Consider the following 23675-nt stretch of genomic DNA (forward strand, 5'->3'; position numbering starts at 1 on the left):
GATGACCTTAAGAGTGGGGCAATAATTGCGTCGCCAGTTGCGTTCTGCCTCAGAGCTTGTTTCTTTGCCTTCAGTTCTGTTGAGAACTAGCATTGTTCGTCATGAGGCCTCTTTATTTTAACTTTCTTTAGAGGCGCTACACTATCTCTGGCAACATCCAGCCAAGTATTAAGGTTTACCACTTGAGTATAAAGGGACACCTCCAAGGCACTAGGGGCCAAGGCAGTTAGTGAGGAACAAAAGTCCTCCATATCCACTCTACTCCAGTTTCTAGCTAGAAAGTTACCTGATGGAGGAGTGAAGTCACGATGGACAGAGGGGGTGAGAATGGTTACCAGATGGTGATCTGACCATGTACACGGGGCCACTTGTAGGTGGGAAATATCCAGGTTGGTAGTCCATATCTGGTCTAAAGTATGCCCTTTAACATGGGTGATGACCTTTATGTGTTGAGTGCAATTCATTCCCATTAAGAGTTCTGTGAATTCCAGAGAGCAGGGGCTTTCATGTTCATCATTGGGCCAGTAGTTGATGTACCCGACATTTAAGACTCGGGAGTTGCTGACCACCAACACGGCTATCCTGTCTGCCACCAGCTGAGGGAATGTAGGCATGTGGGATGGGGTTCTGTAAAGTATAACACAGATGAATTGGAGGTCGTGAGACTCACATTTTAATAAAAGGCTATCAACTAGAGGGATGCCTAAAGAAACCAAAGAAGTAAATTTGTGTTTCTGGTTAAGGATGTGAATTAAAATGATAGACTTATAGTTGCGAGGGTCAGATCTGGCACCCTTCTTAAAGATTGGTATAATCATAGCTCCCCTTTGAGAATCAGGGACAGGGGCTCCTGCCATGATGGCATTAAATCGAATGTTCATGTGCAGTGCCCAAATCTCTAACTATGAACCATACAGATCGCCTGGAATAAAATTAAGGCCGGGGACCTTCCCAGGCTTCAAGGGACAAAATTGCCATTTTGGTGTTTTGCTAGGGTCTACACTAAAACATTGTTTGTTTACTATTATCCTGTGTTCACGATCCAGAACTACTAGGGGTCTGGTCTAGAGTAGAGGAAGAGTATAATTTAGCAAAATGTTAGACCTGTGCCTGTTGTTGGATGTGATGTACAGTCGGGCAACGGACATTCAGGCTGCCCTGGGCTATTATGTGCCAGAAGGAGGAGGAGCCTTTCCTATTGGAAGCTTCTAACAGGTACTGCCAGTTTTGATCCTCTCAGCTCTTTTTGCAAGCCATTATTACTCCCTTATAATGGCATTCAGCCTCGCGGATCGATGCAGGGTTTAAGATTTAATAGCTTTTAACAAATGAGCTTTGGCCTTTCTACAAGCCTTAGAAAACCAAGGGAATTACTCAGTGGCAACTCTTTTAGAATTTTCTTCAAGCAAAAGTGAGTGCAGATAATGGTGCCTAGTTAACTTACCAGCAAGTGAGAGGTGGTGGTATGGAAATATACTAGGAGGAGGAGGGATATGGGGATCCTGCTTTTGCGGAACTAGGGTCCTCATACACCCTGCAAGCTAGGTGTCATGTTTCATCATCTGGACCTGCTACTCATTGGGTCGACGCTGCAATTCCCAACGGGCACCCGCGAAGGGGCTCTTTAGCGGAGATCTTTAGTTCCTTAGCCGTATGATGAAGTGGGGAGGTGTGGTCCGTGAAGGTGTAAATACAGTGAAGTGCAGTGAGTGCGTTAAAAAAGGTTGGATATTCCAAATAATCTTTTTATTCAGGTTGGTAATCCACCTCATTAAAAACGTTTAGAGTGGCAGCTTCCCTGATGTGAGGGTTCAGTTGAAGATCTGCTCATCTCTTGGGGTCAACATGTTTCTTGCCTGTTGGTTGCTTAATACCGTGGCAATTCTTCAGGACCTATTTCGGGAAAGTTAAAAATATCTACACTAAATGGTGCAGATAATTGCTAACTACCACAAGAAAGCACTACATCCAGTGGCTTCTGTAGTGCTATTTGAAGACCTCCCTATTGCGGGACATTTGCTTCTGCCGGTACGGTGAGTAATTCGGACACCTCTGAGTATGGTGTTGTCTCCAGTGGGGGGACCCAGTGGATCACCTACCCTCTTCGCCCGTACCGGGTACTTTCTTAGAGTTGCCAGTACCCCCCTCAGCCTCAAAAATATTGCTTTTGGCCATGGACAGTAGCAATAGGAATTGCATGCGGGGATCAACATCCTTGTAAGGTGAGAGAGCTGAGGCAAATTGATTGTATATTAGAGCACACCTCATAGGGCAAGCACTCACCCTAGACCCCTTAAGGCTCCTCCTTGAGTTCCCAACAGTAGCGTTCTTGTATGCTCCGCTGAGTGGTAGAAGCAAACAACCCTGTTTTAAGCATTAGATGCAAAGGACCATCATCACTCTCAGCTCAAACAGTTATACAAAAGTCCTCCAGCCAATCCCAAGGATTGACAGACACATTATATAATGTATTCACCTTTTCAATGTGCCTCTTCAAACTGTATAGGCCTACCCATATCAGAAGCGTCCCTACCATTGCATGCCCGCACCCTGTGAGCAGTAGTAGGGCAGAGCTACTTGCATGGCCACGGCAGGGCAGGGCAGGATCTCAAAGGGGGAGCAATCAGTTCCAGGATAGCCAGAGCTCCATCTTCGGATTGGGTGACTGTTGTAATAAAATCCAACGGCTCATAAGTAGTATCTGCAAGGATAAGCTTGGGTTTGCAGGAAAGAGATGCTAAGTGGTTGTCTAAGAGGTTCAGATTGGGGGAAGGACTATTTTAAGGCACACCATGATTATAGATATTATAGATGCTAATTATAAATCCATTCTGGACAATCCCAGGATATCAGGTGACTCAAAGGCCAGCTCCTCAAAAGATCAATTAAGGGAGATTCTGTCCCATATCAAAAGGCCCCCAGAGAGGCGGTAAAATGGGGAGGGCAGCACATTCACTGCGTAGGTGGCAGAATCCTGAGAGTCTACGACAACAAGTGATCAACATCGCCCAAGAGGGACATCAAGGAATAGTTTCCACCAAGTGAGCTCTCTGTGACTGAGTCTGGTTTCCTTACCTCAATGAAAGATTAAAAAAAGAATTAAAGACTTGTCATATGTGCAACTCTGTTTCATCTCAAATTATTCAACACACTTTCCACATAATGCTTGCGAGAGACTTGCTATTGATTTCTTTGGTCCTCTTGAGAATGGACATTGTCCTCTAGTCACTTTTGATGAATACTCCTGTTTTCCATTGGTAGAAGACCTTTCATTTAGTACGCATGAATATGTTATTCAAACATTAGATGGCATCTGTGAAACATGGAGAGAACCTACAATCTTTGAATCTGACAACAGTCCACCTTTTAATAGTTGAGAATTCAAAGACTTTTCTAAATCATCTCAATACAAAGCATCAAAAAGGCACTCCTCTTTGGCCCCTGGCCAATGGTCTGGTAGAACGGTTTATTAGTACTCTAAGGAAAGCTGTTCAGCATGCTGCTTTGGAGAAGCTTGACCTCAAAGTTGTTTTGAACACTACTCTTTGAGCTTACCGTTCGATCGCTCAGGGGAAAGCCCTGCAACTCTCATGTTTGGTGGAGCCATGACGACCAAGCTGCCCAAATGGACCAACCTCAGATCCAAGAATGAGGAAGACATTCATACTATGGAATTTGGTCCCAAACGGAAGATGAAAATATATGCTGAGGGACAATGTCATGTACAAAATGTCACCTTAACAACAGGAGATCGAGTGCATGTCAGACAACACAGAAAGAGAAAGTCCCATGTCCCTTTTGAGGCTGAGCCCTTTAACATCACTAACACCAAAGGACACACGGTGACTGCCCAGCAACCTGGAAAGTCCCCTGTGGGATATTCCACTCATTTTCAACATGTGGCCCCTCACTCGCCAAAACATTGATGTCAAAGTAGAGACTGGGTCCAGCCAGACTGTTGATGACTCTGTGTCTGCTGATGATTCCACCTCACCTGTGCAGTTCACTGACATTTCGACTGCCAGATTCCGGTTTACAATGACTCGATCAGGACTTGTGATTAAGGTGCCACAACGCTTAAATGAAGAATAAGTATTGCCTTTGTGTATTTATTTTGAAAAAGTTGTAACTTTTTATGTAACAAAGAGGGAGATGTAGTGTCTTGTAAATAAAAGCATTCTGGATCTCTGTTGGTTCCCAAAGTACACTGTAGGCCTGTGACCTAAGCGTTAGAGAGATGAGTTAAAGGCAGGCTTAGAATATTGAGTTCTGACTTACACGCAGTGGAATATAGATGTGTAAAAATACTCTTGGTGTTTGGCGTGGTTATTGATGAGTACCTAGGCTGGCAAGACGCTACACACTGCGCTTGGACTAACCTGGATATGGCTTTGTCCAAAAGTAGTAATGCAAACGTCACTTGACAATAAGATAGCTTGTACACCACTTCAAGGAAACCGGCCACAAAGTCTGGGAACTGTAATTCTACTGGGGCACAATGGACAATTAGGGACAAAAGTGTTGGAGTAACTTCCAAGGACTCTCCCCCTACGTCTGCTCCCCCTTTATGTCTACCCTGGTCGCTAAAAGTTTGACAGGGAGGAGCTTGACAATCCTGTAGTGAACCACAAGTATCCAAGGTTTTCCTGGGTCTACTCCAGCGAGGGACACCAGGAATTGCAGGGTGGGGGACAGCGAGAGGAAAAGACTGGCCCTACTACCCTGTTACTGGAAGGCTTGTGTTAGTAATTCAACAACAGTATTCTGTTTCGATTTTAGGGATTCAACCACTCCTTTTAGGCCAGCAACTTCATTGCGTGGCGTCAAGACAGCTTCATACAAATGGGTAGTCACATCAAGGGAGTGGGTGGTAATACTAGCCTCTTCTTCCCTGCAGACAGGTAATGCCAATTCTTCATCTACAGTCTGCAGTAGTGGAGTAAACCTATGAGGGCAGACCATCTCAGGTAAAGGGACGGGGAGTACACCGGGAGGCACTAGGCAGATTGCTATCCGTTGCTAGATTTTCTGAGCTCGGATCCAGCCTTACTGGGGGATGGCTTTTACTGATCCAGACTCTATTAGGCTTGTTCCTAAAGATATCAGGTATTGTATTTTTTCATCTCTTCGGGGAGGCCTGAGTTAAGTGCGAAGGGAAAGGGTTCAGTATTGTCTCAAACTCCACAATTAGATCATTAATTTGACTGAGGGTACTCAAGTCCCTTGCATTCCTATCACACTTGTTAAGTTTAGTGAGGCCAGGATAGGACATTATTGTCACACTCACCTCGGTTATGGAGATACTTAAAAAGTGCCTGTGACAGAGATACGCTAGTTGATACACTAATCGGAAGCCACAGTCATGATCTCTGGTGAAAAGCCCAGGATGCACAGTAGCAGCTTTGGCAGAATGTAATTAGGAAATGAAGAAAAGAAAATACACCATGTCTTCCCCAAACCTTCCCCTATGTTCCAAGGATGGGAACCTCCATTCCAGTCCACCATTCTCATGCTCCTTCCCTTTGCTACATCGGGAATGAGATTAAGGCTCATATCAACAAGCAACAACTAACTTATTGCTATTGGGCCACAGTAAGGGATACTTTAATCATCCATTCCCTACACTAAACTTGCAATATCTCTGTCATCTCTTTCTCAATTTCTTTTTGCATTCAGTCTACCATCTAGCTAGATACTATCAACGCTTCTTGACATCTCACAATGATAATCATATACAGGGTGATAGTAGCAAAGTCCATCAAAGCAGGTGTCCCCACCATCTCTTCCTCCTACCTATGTGCCTGCTCATGACCATAAACTTCAAACTAAACATCTCAGATTGGACAATCCAGTGAGGTAACCAGTTAGTGGACTATGATCATGACAAATATACCAAAGAGATCTTCAGAGCTGTTTAATGTTGCCAGCTTACTAAAGGCCATAAACTATCCGCCTATATCCCACACTTCTTCAGCCATCATACTGCTAAGCGCTGGATCCCATAACACGAACCGCAAGTGGGTGGTCACCATACAGGATATAAACATACTTCCCACATCAGAACAAAACATGGGAAACACACTTCCAACCACAAACCCTACACAATGTAGCATGCCACCCATTTAGGCAAGTGATTTAGCATAAAAGACATGCATTTTCATTTAATCTAAAAAAAATTGCTTACATAGTCTGAGGTTGTTCAAAAATCGGGCATGGATTTTCCCCTCCTGGACCCATGCTGTATTCTCTTCTAATTGATTAAAGGCACTACGTATTGGTAGAAAGTCCCAACACCTGATCTTTCACCCCCACAAATCAGCTTCCCCCTATTGGAAAAAGCAGGCAACAGTCTGCAGACTGAGATTTCCAAAAATACTAAAAGACTGTGTGAATGATACCTGTTGTGGTGTTCAATCAAAAGTTGTAACATAATAATTCATTGTCTCTTTCGAAGTAATTTCTTTTATAACTTCGATCTGAAGCTTGGCTGTTTGTTATTAGACTGAGCCATACAGAAAGGATGACAGACATGCAAAAATGTAAAGTGTTACAACACAGTTGCAAAGAATGGAATAATAGGGTATAGAAATAGCCCACATGCCTCATCAAAACAGATCTGTCTACAGATCACGTATATATTCCTGTCAGTTGATAAACTGACAGGAAACTCCCAGAACAGCACTTTGCAAGCTAACTCATTAGCAAGCACACCGCGTGCTGAAAATATACACTTGTCAATTGTTTGCCGCTCAGCAGACACACATAGCATATTACCTCTGCATACATATTAACCCTATGTCAACTAAGATTACACTTTCTTATTTCATGCGACAAGTGCCCCTTTGAATGCGCGTTTCTTTTCAAAACAGATATGTCAACTCTAGCTGTGACAGGTATCTCTTAGTGACAGGATGTTTCCACCATTTAAAATGTCTATATGTATTGCAAGGTAGAAGCATCATAGCTGATATGGAAAAAGGTAACCCTTTCTTTAAGAAACAGTATTGCACATCTTTCGAAATTCTTTCAAACGGGAGATGCACTATATAGTCAATAAATTATTGTTGAAAACTAACTTAAAATACATTAATGTTAGAAATAACACATGCTGCAAAAAAAATTCTAAGGGCATTTTTTACAAAGCCCGCCATATCAAGGGTTAGACAGGGAACAGCAACCATTCCTGGCAGATTGCTGCTCGACCGGCACTAGGAGCCGGGAAGGGGGTTGGGAGGGAGGGGAGTGTGCTAGCAAGAAGCACCACTCCTGCATTTGTTACATGGGGCCGATATGGCAGCACTGCTGAAAAACCGGCCTCCAGGGCCAAATCTGGCCCCCACTAGCACAAAACCAGCCCCCACTCCTCCGGCCCACCAGGGAAATGCCTGATGCCTGCTACGGCCAGTCTGGCCCTGGCCATAGCGAGTCATACTGGCCATTAAATTCCTCATACTTTGTCTCCTTTCGCTAACACAGAAGCAAGTACGGAATAACTGACAAAGTTCCCTCGATCCCGCTCCAAAGCCATGTTACTGGACATGGTTTTGATGATTAGCATTCTGCACGCAGGGTTGTCGAAGGAGGCTACAAGGATTATAGCGGAAGATTCCTGAAATTAAAAAAATGGTCTCTTATTGGTCTTCCAGATTCAGCCACAAATGTATTAGTGGTGCACACTAGGAGACACAATACACAGGAGATGTAACCCCGGGCAGATGACAAAAGAGATGTGCTTGGAGTTTTGAATAAATGAAGTAAGTATGGTTCCATTTTCCATCATTTTCTCCCTTCTTGGTTATTCCCTCACTCCCTTCTGCCCTTGTTTATGTCACTTTTTTTCCCTGAATATCCTGCTTCCATTGTAATAAGTAGGCCTGCTCTGATCTTACTGCATCTTGGAAATTGATTTTACTTTTGATTTGTACATATAAAGTGAGTTTTTGTTCAGAATACAACACTAAATGCATGACTTGCAGTGAGCTACCACGCTGTATTTACCAAATAATCATGCAGCGCATCAAGTCACCTTGCTGCGCTGTGTGATAGGAAAAGTGAAGGAATGAGCGTACTTAACAAATATACCCCACATTCTTGTCATTTCCCTGTGCTAGTGCACAATGTGATGTCTAGCACCAATGCAAGCACCCTTGCACCACAGTGAAAAGGTGCTTGCTTCGTAAGCAGGGTTGTTTTTGTTCAGTAAGGGGGGGAAGCATCTAGAGTTTTCCCTAAAGAGGTGCCTGGAATTCCCTGCCTCCCTGCTCTGGCCCCAGCCTATCTAGAGACACAATAGTCTAGTATGGAGTCATTTGTGTATGAGCTGAGCCAGTGTCTCTGAAGTGCAAGTGTGGTAGGTGACAGCTCCGCCTCCCTATCCTTCCTGAGATGGCCCATCCGGCCGAAACCGTGACCTTATATTTGGTGATACTGTCTGGGAGGAATACACAAAGGCCAGCTGCAAACCACACCTAGTCATGTGACCCAGGAAGAGGCTGCAAGCACCAAATGGGTAGGACAAGAAAAAGCCAACTTTCTAAACTGGAACCAAGCTGTAACCTACGGATGAGTTCATAAGTAGGGTGAAACCGCTCCTGGGTTGCTTGTGTTGAGGTTCAGGGAGGACCTGGCATGGCGGTTCGGGATGCATTGTTCCTATTTAAGCAGCGTCAAGACTGATTTGCATATAGTTGCGTCCAAAATGAGGTGGCATGTTGTGCAAAATAACAATGGATTGGGATGCAGCCTGAGTGATCATCAGTGGCTGAAATTAATGCAAGCATTCCATAAATTACTGTTTGTATACTTAGTGTGTTGCCCAAAGTGGGAGAAGTATGCCCAGACGTGGTCCCTGGCACACTATTTTACTGAAACCAAGATGTACCTGGCTAATGAGCTCGTACCTAGGGAGAAACCGGTTCTGGGTTGCTTGCGTACCTGTTCAGGGAGAACCTGGCGTGGCAGTTCTGGATGCACAGTTCCTGTTGGAGCAGGGTCAAGACTGATTTGCATTAGATTTAGGATCTTGCGGTTTCTGACAAGCATTGGGAATTATTCATTCAGGTTGTTTCCGCCACATAGACTGACTTAGGCTAAGTTGATCTTGGAGTAACATTGCATATGGCGGTTCTGCAAGGAAGGTAAAAGTGTTACCGTTCAAGATATTGGAACTACACGGCTAGTCCCATTTTTCAGTCCTATAAGGAAGACGATGATTTCCACGAGGGCAGCATAAATGAGTGCCAGATACGAGATCAGATGTATACTGTTAATTAAATCATGCAACGTGCCATGATATCCTGCAGTGTATGGTTTGCTCTATATAAAACCTGAAAATAAATAAATAAATTGTACTATGTCTCTGAAGTCTTGCAGCAAGCTGACAGAAACGTGTGGGGATGGAGTACAGAGTTGGGGTTGGTCTAGGAACTGACTGAAGTGATAGGTTTTGGGTAGATTGCCTGCTGTCAATCAGTTAAATCTAAATGGATTAATAAAATAATTTGCAATACCTGACAAAAATAAAAAACTGCCATGCATTGCAACTACAATGAATGATTCATTTGGATTGGCTTCAGATTTAAATTTTCTAAACCCCCCAAACAGTTAATCACATTGTAAGAAGTTGGGTTACTAGTTGAGAGGGGTGAAAGCCTCACTCAAGTGATAAACGCAGTGATTGCCATGGCAAACCACAAAAGTCACTAAATAAACCATGCTTAACCCTCAGGTAGCTCGGCACAACACAATTCTGATTTAGCTCAGAGGCATTGTGTAAAGTATTTACCAGTTATACAGTGAGAACACAACACAAGACAAATTCCAAACCAATTTAGAAAAATTGAGAACATTTTAATGAACTAAACGAGACTGAGATGACAAAAATCCAATACTTGAGTCCGGAGTAATACATTTTTAAATTTTCAGGTAAAAATAGCACCAAAAAGCACAAAGCAATAATCGCGGTTATCTGGTAACTCTGGAATGGGTTAAAGCCATAAGCTCTGGCCGACTGCGATCGCGTGGGTTGGATACAGGGACCAGGTATGTTGCAGTGGAAAATGTACCTTCTCACGCAGTCTAGTTCTAGGCAAGGAGCCTCAGACGAAACTTTGCATGGAAGGATGCAGTGAGGAGATTGGCATAGGGTGAAGAGCAGGTCACCAGTGGAGCTTCGCTTGGGCAGGCGATGTGGATGATAGTTGCTTACGTGAAGAGCAGGACGCCATCGGAGCTTAGTTTTATTCCCTATCCTACATAGGCAGTTAAACCATTCTCTTAAGTAATTTTCCAAAGGCCTTGATAAAAAAACAGATCAACCTGTCTCAACTTAAGCCAAGGAATTTCATCTTCTAACTGTATTTTATCATTTTTTAGGATAGTTGATCTTTATTTGACAGTGTACACCTGTATTTGAAACTGTCGGGGAGCTAAACAGAAATACTGGCTCCTTGCAAGTTACTTGGTGAAAAACTGAAAAATAAACTAGACAAGTATATCTTGTGCGCAATGATCAATCAATTTTCACGCAGAAAATCAAAGATAGCCTGCTATACTTATATACACATGATCTGCAGAAATTGTAAAATGTTGCTGTTTGGAAAGGATAAAACTGCTGCTCTGACAGTACAATTCCTTCCCATAGCCTGTAGTTTCAAGTCCATACCCACGCGCTTATCTGCTCATACCCCGCAGGAATGGCTTTACTGGAAGGATGCTGTGCTGCGTGTCTCCAGAGATTATTCTTACTTCCGCCTAACGCTTGCTGACGTCCTCGCAGCTGCTGCAAACCACTGCCTGGCAGAAAATCTGCCCAGGAGCTCTCGTAGCAAAGTGCTACACCAGGGTCTGCCGTGACAGGGCTTCCCTGCCACTGGGAACATGTCGTCCTTGCTGTATATGTCTTACTGTTTCAAGCTGCAGGTTGGCGCTGCGCGCGCGTGCGTCTCCACGCGACGGCAGCGTGGAGCAGCTGCAGGACTCCGTGGAGACACCAGGGGAACTTTGCATGGCTTAATCTCCGAGTATTTGCTTTTCTGTCTAAATCTTTTCTTCATTCAGCGAAAGAAACTGCAAACATAATTCTCTCGTGTGCCGTTAAGAGCTTATTCATGTCTAAATTCATAATATCGGTGACCTATTTCTGTCGCTTTATTAAACATGTCCTACATGATTGAACTGTGCTTAATTTTTTAAATAAACATATGACAGAGCCCAAAGTAAGATGGCAATTTCCAACTCAATGTAGACTGGTGAACAGTTTGAAGCATTGACCAAGTGCTTCCCCCCCTATACGTAATAAAAGGTTGATATGAGTTTGAAGATAATGAGATGGGTCAGTGTTGCATCGATTTAGACGCTCATAAAAATTATACATTCTATATTTCAGGCATCTGCAAGTTGCACTTGATGTAAATATAGTCCATGGACCAGTGAACACTGTAGGGTCGGGCCTTAGGCCCTCATACTGGAAATGACTGGGACGCAGGACACACTGCTTGCTAGGTGCAACTGGCCCAGAGCACGTGCGCTCGGCCTCTTTTATTGGTACTGTGTCACATGACCTGTGACATCAGTGGTGGGTGGGTGTTCAGTGTAGTTACAGGCTCAGCACTAGAATGCTGACTTGTGCTGGGCATTACATCCCTCCCCAAATTGGTTAAAAATTAAACCAAACATGAAAAGTCCAAACACCTGTGGGGGAAAGAAAACACAGAAAATAACATTGGACTAGTGCTTTCAAAAAGAGTCTCTTTGGCTGCTTGCAAGCCGCAGGCAGTATAGTTCTTGCGTTTTGACTTAGCAGTTCTTGGTGGCACGGTTCTTAGTTGTTCGGCGGGTTCATTCTTTCTCTGTCGGCTGTTCTCAGCCCTGCCTTTTGCTTTGCTCTCTTGGTGACGAATGGTTCAAGAGAGATGGATGACGTGGTTGTTGTTTGCCTTCCGGCTACTTTTCTCCAAGCTGGTTGCGTGTTGTTTCCAGGCAGGCTTCAGTGTGTTTCTTAGCAGGTGAAGATAGTAGGTGCGAACATCCCTCTCACTAGGATGCCCCTCTCGCCGGTTTTCTTCTGCCACAAGATGTCCGGGAGGACCTCTTTGCCAGGTTTCCACTGGACTGGTGTTTTTGGTCGCGTTGCTCTACCATAGCCTTCGGGCCGTGAGCAGGGCGCTCCACGAGCCTCACCGTTGTGTCCTAGTTCCACCTGAAGGTTGAGTTGTCGACTCACTTCATTGCTCTCGAGGCTTTCATCCTCTTGAGTCCTGCAGACGTGCTTCTGTAGATCTGTCTCCCGTTTGGGACTTGCTGCCACCAGAGTTCCTTGAGGCCTCTTCTTGGGTTGCCACGGGTCGGTGTGGAGTGGTCAGTTCATCAGCTGGATGTGTGAGCACTCTCGCCATTCGATCTTCCGCCAACCCCAGAGGTAGATGTCTTCAACAGTCTATCTTGCTCCCTTCTGCGTTCGCCATGTGGATGGATGACTCGTAGGTGGTTGTCTTTGGTCTGCTCCGCCGGTGCTCTTACCAGGCTTGTTCTCCATTGCACTCCGGTGTTCCAGTGCCTGTCACCTTTCTTCTTTTCTTAGTGGCGGTGGCCACTCTGTTCTTTCTTCATTCTTCTTAGCTTGACAGTCGTGCCACTCTGATTGCGTCTTCCTTCTTTTCTTCTTAGTGGCAGTGGCCACTCTGTTCTTTCTTCATTCTCCTTGCAGTGACTGGGTGTCACTCTGACTTCTCTTTCCTTCCTTTCTTCGGTGGCAGTGTGCCGCTCCGATCTTTCTTCTTCTCTTCTCCTCTTTTCGCAACGTACCCTGTTCCCCTTTTCTTCATCTTCTCTGGCCAGGCTTCCCCATGCAGCGCGCGCACTCTGCACGTGTCTTCCTGGTCTTGTCCTAGTCCTAGGACACTATCTTCTCATTACTCGCTTCCCAGGGTTAGCGTCGCGACCTTCACATCTTCTTCCTGTTGCTTTCGTTAATTTGTGTGGTTGAAGTTCGTGGGTCTAGGTCGTCGGACCGTGCATTGTCTGAACTTCTTGGACGTCGTGCTGGTCCCTTCTGCCGAGGTCTGGCAGGTAGGATTTGTGGTGCTGAGCTTCTTGGACCTCGTGCTGGTCCCTTCTGCCGAGGTCTGGCAGGTAGGATTTGTGGTGCTGAGCTTCTTGGACCTCGTGCTGGTCCCTTCTGCCGAGGTCTGGCAGGTAGGATTTGTAGTGCTGAGCTTCTTGGACCTCGTGCTGGTCCCTTCTGCCGAGGTCCGGCAGGTAGGCTTCTTGGTGCGACCATCTGGCTGGTCGACTTCGTGCTTTGTGACCAAGCTGAGTGGTCAGGTTGCTTCTGTGTTGAATCCTCAATGCTGCAGGTTGTCAGCGCAACCATTTTCTTTTCATCGCAGTTGAGTTGCTTTGGTGCGCATCTGGGTGCGCTCGTCATGTCTTCTCTTGTGACTTGCTGCTTTGGGCTAGTGCTGTCCGCACTGCTGCGCATTAGCGTCATGCGCTTTCGCACTTCTTGTTGCTGGGTTCCAGAACCATCGTCGGTTCGTGTGGGGGTGTTCTTACTTTCGCCATTCTGTTGCAGCGATGGCCTGTGGCCACCAGGCATCGCTGTCTTCTCTTCTGGCGTGGCGTAGATGCTTCTTGGGTGTTCGCTTCTGGAGGGTTACGTCACCACTCCATGGATCTTCTTCTGGTCGTGCTTCTTCTGTTTGGTCGGTTGCGATTCTTTGGAATTACTCCTGGCGTACTTGCGGCGTACTTGTGGGAGAGTTCAGAGGAGTTCTTGCACTCCTGTTCCTGAGGTGTTCTTTCCGCTGTGGTGCACTCCCGCGCCGTCGCGTTTTCCTTCTCAGGCTGTGTGATGGGCTTGGTGGCGTTCCGGTGTGACAGTGTTCTTGCCCTTGGTCCTTGCGACCAGTTACAGTCTTCCTTTGTCGTGGCCGCAGGCTGGTTGCTGCCCTTTGTAGCCTTTTGTTTTATTGCTGCTGTGGCATTTCTTTTGGGCACTCATTTGCCTCGCAGTCTATTGTCTCAGATCAACTTTGCTGTCAGTGTCTTTTATTGTGCAGGTGCAATTTTGGATTTTGGCCACTAGGTGGCAGTGTTACTTCACTTCGGTTTCAGCAACCGGCAGCTTTCTTCATGCTGCGGTCTTCGTGTACACGAAGGCATGGCCCAGGTTTACTTTGCTTGGTTCCGGACATCACGTCTTTGGCATGGTAGGTTATTTTATTTTATTTATGCTCCGGGCCATGCTGGGGCCCAATGCACGTTCAGAGCTCTGGCAGGGGGGACCTCTTCTCATCCTCAGTAGGCGGCTCCTGCTCTCAGCCGCCCGCAGTTCTTTCCTGTTTCACGCAGCAGGCTCCTTTCCTCCATGGGTTGCACGGGGAGGGGTGTGGATGCCGACCTGATCGGCCACGGGCTCCTTAACATTCTCTCAGTTCCCTCGGGCCGTTCGGGACCACACAGCAGGCTGGCGTGCTCTCAGCTCCTGCACTTTGGGAAACTCTTTCTCAGCCAGTCACAGCAGCTTCCCGGGGCACAGGCAGGCAGTTAGGCTTGACGGGAGGACTCCGCTTTGACGCACTAAGTTGCTTTCATTTGTAGCGCCTTCCCGTCGGCATTTTCCTAGTACGGGATGCGCGGGGGGGTGCTGGTCTCACTCCTCTCAGCCACAAATCGGACACGGCCTCTCGCTCTTCCACCCCGCAGCCTCACATGTCATACGCTGTGCGGGGTGGGGAGCTGTGTGTGTGTTGGCGCTATACAGCGGGTGGGCTCCGCTTCATTTTCAGAGCTCGGCAGCTCTCCTCACGCTGGGGCTCACTCTCCTCACCGCCGCAGCAGCTTCGGTCACACGCTGCGCGGCGGTCTTTTGAAGTTCATTCACCTCGCCGCTGCACTTCACACGCGCGGCGGGGGACGCTGCAGGCAGGCCGCGGGTGGGCTCCGTGAGCCTTGTCTTGATTGCGGGGGCCAGTAGTCAGCGCCGCTCACACCTTAGGGGGCACAGTCAGTGTTTTTAGCGGGTGAGCTCCGCTTTGTAAAGTTCTGGGCGGCGCTATCGCGGCTATGATCTTCGCGGGTGGGCTCCGCTTTTGGTGCTCAACAGTCTGGGCTCACCTTCGGCCGACGGGCCTGTTCATCCGCGGGTGGGCACCGCGATGGCTCCGCTTGTCTTTTCGGGGCACCGCCACGGCAGGGCGGACCACGGCAGGCTGGAGAGGTGCGGGTGGGCTCCGGTCACCTCTTTCCTTCTGCTCTACGCCCGGGGCTCGACACACGCCCCACGGGCCTCTCGGCGGCCGGCACGTTTCTTCGCAGGGGGTGCTCTCAGGCGAGCAACATTCTCTTCCCCTTTTCCTCGATGATGTTTTTGAGCTGTGGCACGCGTGGACACAGCTACCCTCGTCGCCATTGTAGGGTCGGGCCTTAGGCCCTCATACTGGAAATGACTGGGACGCAGGACACACTGCTTGCTAGGTGCAACTGGCCCAGAGCACGTGCGCTCGGCCTCTTTTATTGGTACTGTGTCACATGACCTGTGACATCAGTGGTGGGTGGGTGTTCAGTGTAGTTACAGGCTCAGCACTAGAATGCTGACTTGTGCTGGGCATTACAAACACCTGACCGTTGTTTTATTAAAATGGATTTTGTAGCCCTAGGATTGCTTCTTTAATTCACTTAAAGCATTGAAGATATATCACTCTCTATTTGTTCATATGCATGGTTTTCCTTTTTTATTTTAACCAACTGGTTAAATCCATCAGAAAAATAAAAATGACATTGTATTTGTGTAAGGGACAGGGAATAAATATCTATTACCTACCATTGCAGATATCATAGCTTAAATTTTCATGCCAATTTCAATATGGCTTCTATGTCGTCATATTTTGCTTCAGTTCCCTCCTAGGGCCAGATGTAGGTGTCAAAATACCGGTCGGAATCGGCCGAAAATACCGATTTTCGGCTGTTTCCGACCGGTATTTTGACATTGGTATGTAGGGGCTCTGAAAACATAAAGATTCGGTAATTTTACCGAATCGGTAATTTTACCAAATCGGTAAAATTACCGATTCTGTAAAATTACAGAATCTGTAAATTTTACCGATTCGGTAAATATACCGATCGGTAAAATTACCGAATCTGTATTTTCCTATGTAGGTAGCACTTTTAACACTGCTACAGGGCTTTCAGGATTCGGTATTTACCATGCAATACAATTGCATGGTAAATAACGAATTCTTGTGTACATGCACATCTGTGCATGTACACCTGTGCCATGTGGCACACAGACATGCCCTAAGGGCATGTCTGTGTGCCACATGGCGCACAAGCCAGTTACAGGGGTGCAACAGGGTTTCAAAGTGACACCCTGTCCCCCTTCGCAATTCGATATTTTTACCGATTCGGTAAATACCGAATCAGTATTTGCTATTGAATCCTATGGGCTTCAAGGCCCATAGTATTCAATAGCAAATACCGATTCGGTATTTACCGAATCGGTAAATACCGAATCTTACCGCTCGGTATTTTTACAGAAAATTTTACCTACATAGCAATTACCGAATAGTAAATACCGAATCGGTAAAATTCGGTATTTACCATTCGGTAATTTGCTATTACCTACATCTGGGCCCAAGTATGCTCTGCGCTCTGCTTGGGAGCTATCAGATGAGTATAGCAGTGCCTGTTTTCAACCCATTAAATAGCGACTTAGCGTAATGCTTCAATATCCTGTCAAAGACAGTTTGTACTACTACACTGAACATAAAATATCGGTATATGCTAATTTGAGCTATTGAAGCCAAAGCTCTGATGTAAGAGTTGGACTATAAATTTTATACAACTAGAATTCTACAAACGCAATGGAGGCAAAAGAATAGAGGAAGGGTTATTAAAGCTTAGGTACGGACGCTGCTGTAGTGTTGGGCCTTAGGCCTACATGGGAGCGAATGATGGACACAGACACCGGCTTGTATAGGAGAGTAACTGGCCACGAGCACGTGTACCCAGGCCCTTTTATTAGCGGGGTCACGTCACTCGTGACACCCGTGATGGATGGGTGTGTGGGTGTAGTGTGTTCAGCCCTCAAGGGAGTGGCTGGAAGTTCAGCTTCCTGTGGAACACTAGAACGTATCACGCAGGACATTACATTCCTCCCCAACTTTATCGAGGAACAAACAACGTGTTAGTCCAACCTGTGGGGATAAAACAAACAGTTAACCAAATATCACAGGGACCATCAGTCTCTCGAGTCAGGTGGCAGGGCGACGCCAGAACTGGGCAGGTGACTTTGCTTGCAGCAGAACCTTCTCAGCGGGCACCCGTAGTTTAACCTGAGGGGCCAGGACACAACTGCTGGCTTACCATCAGTTCGCTGACGATGACATGCCGTGCTGTCTTGCCTGGCTTCCACTTTTCTGATGTCGGTGATGGTCTGTGGTGGGTTCTAACAGTTCCTTGTAGTGGGTTGCGTCGTGAACATGGATGGAGTCCCAAGTGAGAATTCACAGAGGTGTTGCTGGACCGACTGTACCTGTTGAACTGCTTGGCTGTGACCAGAAACCTGTTGGTGGGGCAATGTCTCTTCTTGCTCTCCCGTCTGGAAAGGCCCATTGTTGGGGTTGCTGCGGGACTGTAGGAGAGCTGCGCTGGGGGCCGCTTGTGTGCCGTCTGGGGCAGCTGCAGGGTCACTGAGGAGCCGTTACTTGGTCGCACGCACAACTCTCACGGGTGAATGAGACTTGGCCAAGACTTGCACTCACTGCAGCGGTTCCGGTGTTGGCCAGGTTCACAGGTGGCCTCTGGTTTCTTTTGTCGGCTGGTGTGGCAACGGTGTAGGACTCCAGTCCGCTGATCTTCTGGGAGTGGTGTTGTTTGATGCAGATGCTGATGGCTGGCGTGCTGGCGATTACCAGCCATGTGGTGACTCGGGATGACAGGTGGTGGTGACTTGCTGGGAGTGTTGGATGTCCGGAGGGACTTGGCAGCCATGTGCCTCTGCCTGGCTGAGCTGGAGTGTCTGTGGCGGCTTGACACGTAGAGTGTGGGGATCCGCTCTTGCCTGGCTTGGGGCCACTGACGACTCCTTCTTACTGCGGTGTGAGGACGGACACCATGTGATGATCTTGACCCGTGGCATCTGCGGACAGGGGCAGGGATGCCGCTTGACTTAGACTGCCGATGCTTGGGGATGGACGTTCGCCTGGGGAAACGTTAGGATGATACGCCGTTGGCACTTGCTGCGGCTTACGTTTGGTTCAACCATGAGGCTATATCCAGGGACGTCGGTCCGCCTTGGTGGCTGTCTGGTGTGTCAGGGTGTGCTCTTGGCTTGCTGTGAGTCCGCGGTCTTCTCCCTTTGTTGGTCTGTTCAGCCCACCTGTGTTTCTCCGATTTCCTGGGTGATAGGGCTGTCACTTTTCTTTCTTCGAGGGCATTGTACTTGGACCTCTAAGTGGCGCTGTCATGGCGCCTGCTTCTGCCTTCACTCTGGCGCACTCCTTGCTTGCTGGGCAACGTGACGTCCAATTGCGTGTCGCTGGTTGTTGGAGCGCATATAGCTGTGGCGGCTCGCCATGTGGGGTGTGCAACTCCTCTCTTGCCTTTCTTGGGTCGTGGCTCACTCTGTCTTGAGGCAGTGTTAGGGAGGACACTGTGTGTGGTCTTCGGCCCACTGCGGGGCTTTGCTGGGGCAGTGGAGACATGGTCGTTTTCTGTGCTGCGTTCAGCCTTGCTTCTTAGTGGAGATATCTCTATCTCCCGGGCGCCTGCCCGTGCTGTCAGATTCGCGGGTGTGGTCTTCTGCGACACTTCCGACTTAGGGCTGGATTAGGATGGCGGTTTTCCCGCATCCTCTGGGCCGGCGGAAGCCACCGCCGGCCCGGAGGATGTGGGAAAACCGCTGCGGAGGCACAAAAGACCCACCGCCAAATTAGAATGGCGGTGGGTCTCAAAATCCACCCGCAGCTTTTCCGCCGCGGTCGCCTTCCGACCGCGGCGGAAAAGCTCTAACATGGCTGGCGGTGTCTATCAGACACCGCCAGCCATATTAGGATGGCGGAAATCATATGCTTTTCCACGGCGGCTTTTCCGACGTGGAAAAGCATACGGACATTGACTTTGGGGGCCTGTTGCGGGCCCCCTTGGTGAAGGGGGGGGTAGGGGGTGCACATGGGGGGTACCTATGGTACCCCCCTGCATTTGCCTGGACAAAGCGGCAGGCACCGTGCGGTGCCTGCTGCTTTGTGCACGCAAATGCCATGCATGCATTTTTAACATTGCGGCGGGTGCAGCTTGAAGCTGCACCCACCGCAATGTTAAAGATTGAGGATGTGACCGCCACCCTGCCGGTCACATCCTAATCTGCACGGAGGGACCGCTGCAGCCCCTGCGGATGGTCCCTCCTACTCTATGGTGGCGGACGGACTCAGGACCGTCCGCCATCATAATCGGCCCCTTAGTGCGCACCGTCTTCTTCTCGGGTGCTTTCTTTGGGCACCTGGTGTGCCGGTGGTGTGGCTTGCGGTCGGGCCTGTTCACCTGTGGGAGCAGGTGATATGACCTTCACCGGCAGTGGCGTTGGACAGTCACGTGTTGTGCGTACCCTGCACCCGTCTTTTCTTGCGCTGTCGATGGGGATAGTTCCCAGGAGGCGTTGCTTCTAGTGCTGGACTTTCCTTTGTAATGGTGGGGGCTTGTGTTGCATCACCCTTGGAGATAGTGCTCGAGTTCGGTTGGTGTGGCTTGGGCTGGAGAATTTTCAGGCATTCTGGGAGCATTCACTGCTAAGGAACTGTCTTTTCCCTTAGAGAGTCAGAGTGGCCTATTGGGGTGGCGACTTCGTGTGTTTCTCTTGGGGCTTGCCGTCTTGCTTAGCTTTGCTGTCCTTTACTTCTTGGCACCTTCCTGTGCTGGGGTGATCTTGGACTCCTGGTTTCTCTTTGCTAGGTGTGGGTTTGGCACTCCTCTTCTTTGAACTGTTCGGGGCATCTTTCTGCTGATCTCTGCAGTGGCACTGGGAGCAGTGCTCAGGCTCTTCAGCATGCCTTGCCTGTAAATGGGTGTGTGCTGCTCTCACTTGCGGGGTGCAGAGGTTCACTTTCTTTCGCCTTACCATCTGAGGGCATGACTTGTCGTGCCTTGAGCGACTAGGGGCACCCTGTGGAGGCAGCCTGTCGGGGCATGTGGTGCACACAAAAGTTTCTGGGGAGATTGCTGGGAGTACTTGGTGGCAGCCTGATTGGACAGTGTCTCTCTGGAGTTCCCCGTGTTTGAGTGACTGTTTGCCAGAGTTGGTGCCTGTACAGCTGGGTGAGGGCGACTTTCGATTTCCTTGCTGCAGGCTGTGGGCAAGATGAGGGTATTTGCTGGTGTGTGGCAGTGTTTTTCAAAGTGGACACCACACTCGAGTGATGATGCAACCGCAAGGTGGGTTAGTGGTACTAGCACGTCCCCAGTCTTTTCTGGCAGTTCTTCTGGGTACTGTGCCTTCCCACCTGTCTCTCTAGTAGGTGGCGTAGCACTGGAGGTTGAGGGACCACTGCATACTGTGCACCATTGCGTGCATTCCCTGGTGGTGTGCTTCTTTGGTTTGAGTGCAGTGAGCGTGGTGTCCACAAGATGGCAGTGTCGTGCTTCAAACTCACAGGATCCGGCAGTCTGTCCTGGAAGTGCGGATCTCTCCCAACGAAAATGGAGGAGCTAGGTGGTGCCGTGTCCTGGCAATACAGCGGCCTCGTGCTGGAGCCCAGTTACGCATGGGCAAGGGCTCAAATGGTGAGGCGGGTGCTCTTGTGCTTAGGCAGGCAATCAGCTATCGGTTGTCTGTGTGTGATTGTTGTGGCAGGGACGTGGCTGTTGGGGGCACAACTCGCTTCAGGGTCCCTCCATGCCTTCATTGTGTGTTGGGCTTCGGGGCGGCCTGCGGGGCGGCCTGCGGGGTGTTGCTTACTGTGCGCCGTGGTGCTGGGTGACCTCGCAAGCTGCGGCAGTTTGTCCTCCAACTACAAACCGCGAGTGTCGGTGGTGACGCTGGCGCGGAAAGTGACCAGCAGGTGGCGCCTTACTCACGGTTTTCCGGGCCATGCAGGTGCAGCAGCCAAAGCAGGATTCCCCTTTCCTCGGGTGGCGCCAATAGGGGCGGTGCTCTATGCTCTGTGGGAGGCAGCATGGCACCGGGCAGCCGCCTAAGGCCGTGCGGCGCACTTCTATGTCACTGCAGAGGTCGGCGTAGTCGCTGGATTCTATTACAGGACCCGAGGCTTCGGATTATGCTTCTCTTTCTTATATTTGCTACTCACAGCAGCCAATGAAAAACGTTTTGTATGCAAATAAAACTACATTTCCCATGATGCTTGTACATACATCACATCCTGTATAGCCCCATAAGAGCTGCTGTACCCTGTGTCTCCTCCTCTTTCTTTGCTGCTCACGCAGACAGTTAAGTGCTCACAACATTATGCCATGATTAATGTCTTAGTTGACTGTTGGATTACCTTTGATGTTATAACCTGTATGTTTGCGCTCATATCGCGCTATATTGAATGCTTTGCGCTTATATCGCGCTATGTAAAAAATGCTCTGGGATTTTATCGCGCTGTATTTACTGCTTGTGGCACAAAGGTGTTTTTGATACTAAACGTATGTTTTTGGCGACTTAAAACAGAATTGCCATACTTTTGTCTTGAACCAACGCTCGCGGGCGCCATTGGTTGTTTTATGGTTAAGGCGGAGCGGCTCCCGCTGGGAGCGGCGTACTCCGTGGACGCTTTTGCTTAATTGACGGTTCGGCCTCTCCGGACGAGTTTTCCGTCCCCCGATGGCCTGCGGGCATGGCAGAGTTTATCGAGGGGAGCGGCGTATGGGTGTTGAGCCTCCTCCCGCAGCGAGTCTGTGGATTCCTCTGTTGGCCCGTTCGGGCGTGGCTTCTGTCCCTGTTGGCCGCTGAACATCACAGCTTCATGGCTCTCTTTAATAAAAGGCAGGCGCGCGTCGCCTCGTTGTCACATCCTGGGACTGTGGGTACGGCGGTGTAGCCGCTACGCGGGTGGCCTTATCAGGCGTTCTGTACTCCCGCTGGTTCTCGAATGCCACGCTTCCCTGCCGGGGTCTTCAGGCCTCATCAGCTTCACCATAATTGGTTTACACGTGGCCTCGGGGCAAGGCTGTTGCCTCTTATCTCCATGGTGCAGGGTTCGATCCCAGGTGCCCCGAGATTATCAAATGATGTTAAATGTTTATAATTTCTATTTTGGTATTTGTATTACAATTTAAGTTTAATATTCTCCTGGTGCATGTTTTCATTATTTATACTGGAAGGCGGTAGTGCGCTTGGTAGCGTTTTTTGTTTCACCCACCGATACAATTTTCAGATCGCTCCTGCAGGAGTGGTGAGGTCGCTCTGCTCTTGCCGGCGACATTAAGCCTCATGGGAGGCCTGGACTCGGCCGCAAACTGAATCAAACGCTCCCTCTGGAGCTGAAATGCGGCGCTAGCGTTGCGCCATGATGAAATGGGTAACTATGGTTTGTGTCTAGAATTTTTGCTCCTAGATTAGGTTCCAACGATGCTGTTTCCACATTGCAAAAGATTTTCCTGTCACTTCCGTAGGGTTGTTTGAATTATTGCGCGGTCTCGCGCTTTCTCCGCCAAAGGCTTTCCCTAGTAGCCGAGTGCGGTTATGGAGTCATAACGCTCCGGTGTGCGTAACCCACTTGGGCACAATTTTGGGCTTAATTTTGGGCACTTTGGCCTACGCACGTCGCATACGTCCCCTGTTTGTTTTGTTTCGAGGTCTTAGTGCCTCCTGCTTTACCTGAGCAGATTTCCTGGTAGCCTCCAGGCTTTAACAATAGGCTGGCCCTCGGAGTGCGCACATGCTCCTTGTATTTTACAATGACTCCGACGCCCTTTGGGCTGGTATAATGACTACAGCTTTGCTGAGGAGCCGATACATTATTCATTTCTCTGTTTTAGTGTGCACAGGGTTGGCTCCCCCTCTACTCCTCCATTGTGCTGTGATTTGCACTACTATATATATTGAATACGGATATCCCTTGAGGGTGATGGTGGGATATATATATATATATATATATTTACATATTGGAGGATGACAACTACCGATAGGAGCGCAAGAGCCTCCTGAACTAATTATGTTGACACCCAGGTTCTTCCCGTTCTTGTGTGGTCAACAGGGCTTCGAGTATGAGGTTACCTAACTCAGGGTCACAGGGCTTGATTGACGCCCATTTTCGTTCTGCTACCACAAATCCTCGAGCATGATTTTTCATTTATTTTTATTTATTATTTTTATTTCGTATTACCTTTTCGCCAACACGTAAGGCAGCCGCGCGCGTGTGACGGGATTTAGCCTAGGGCGTTGCGACCCCCCTTTTTGGGTATAGCTGAGGAATTGCCCGACGGCGTCGCCAGGCTTCTTTTTTTCTAGTCGTCTCAGAAAGGGATTCCCAGATTTGACAGGCTGCAAATCAATGTCGTAGTCAGCCACGATCGGCTATAGGCATCGGTATGACGCCATTTGCGCCAGATCGTCCGAGAGGCGCAAAGCCTTTCATAAGGTTGGACACCAGGACACCAGATCCAGGTAGGCCTTTTGCGACAGGCCCCTATGGGACAGATTTATTATCGTTGAGTGTATAAAGGGTAGACGTTTTTTG

The 23675-nt window shown here is 48.4% G+C and overlaps 1 protein-coding gene across 1 annotated transcript in view; it reads right to left on the bottom strand.

Annotated features, from left to right (window-relative positions):
- GLRA2 (glycine receptor alpha 2) overlaps positions 1-23675 on the bottom strand; it is an 819827-nt gene that overhangs the window by 494496 nt on the left and 301656 nt on the right. The gene's annotated exons all lie outside the window — the stretch shown is intronic.

Source organism: Lissotriton helveticus, chromosome 8 (assembly GCF_964261635.1).
Source record: "Lissotriton helveticus chromosome 8, aLisHel1.1, whole genome shotgun sequence".
NCBI lineage: Eukaryota > Metazoa > Chordata > Amphibia > Caudata > Salamandridae > Lissotriton > Lissotriton helveticus.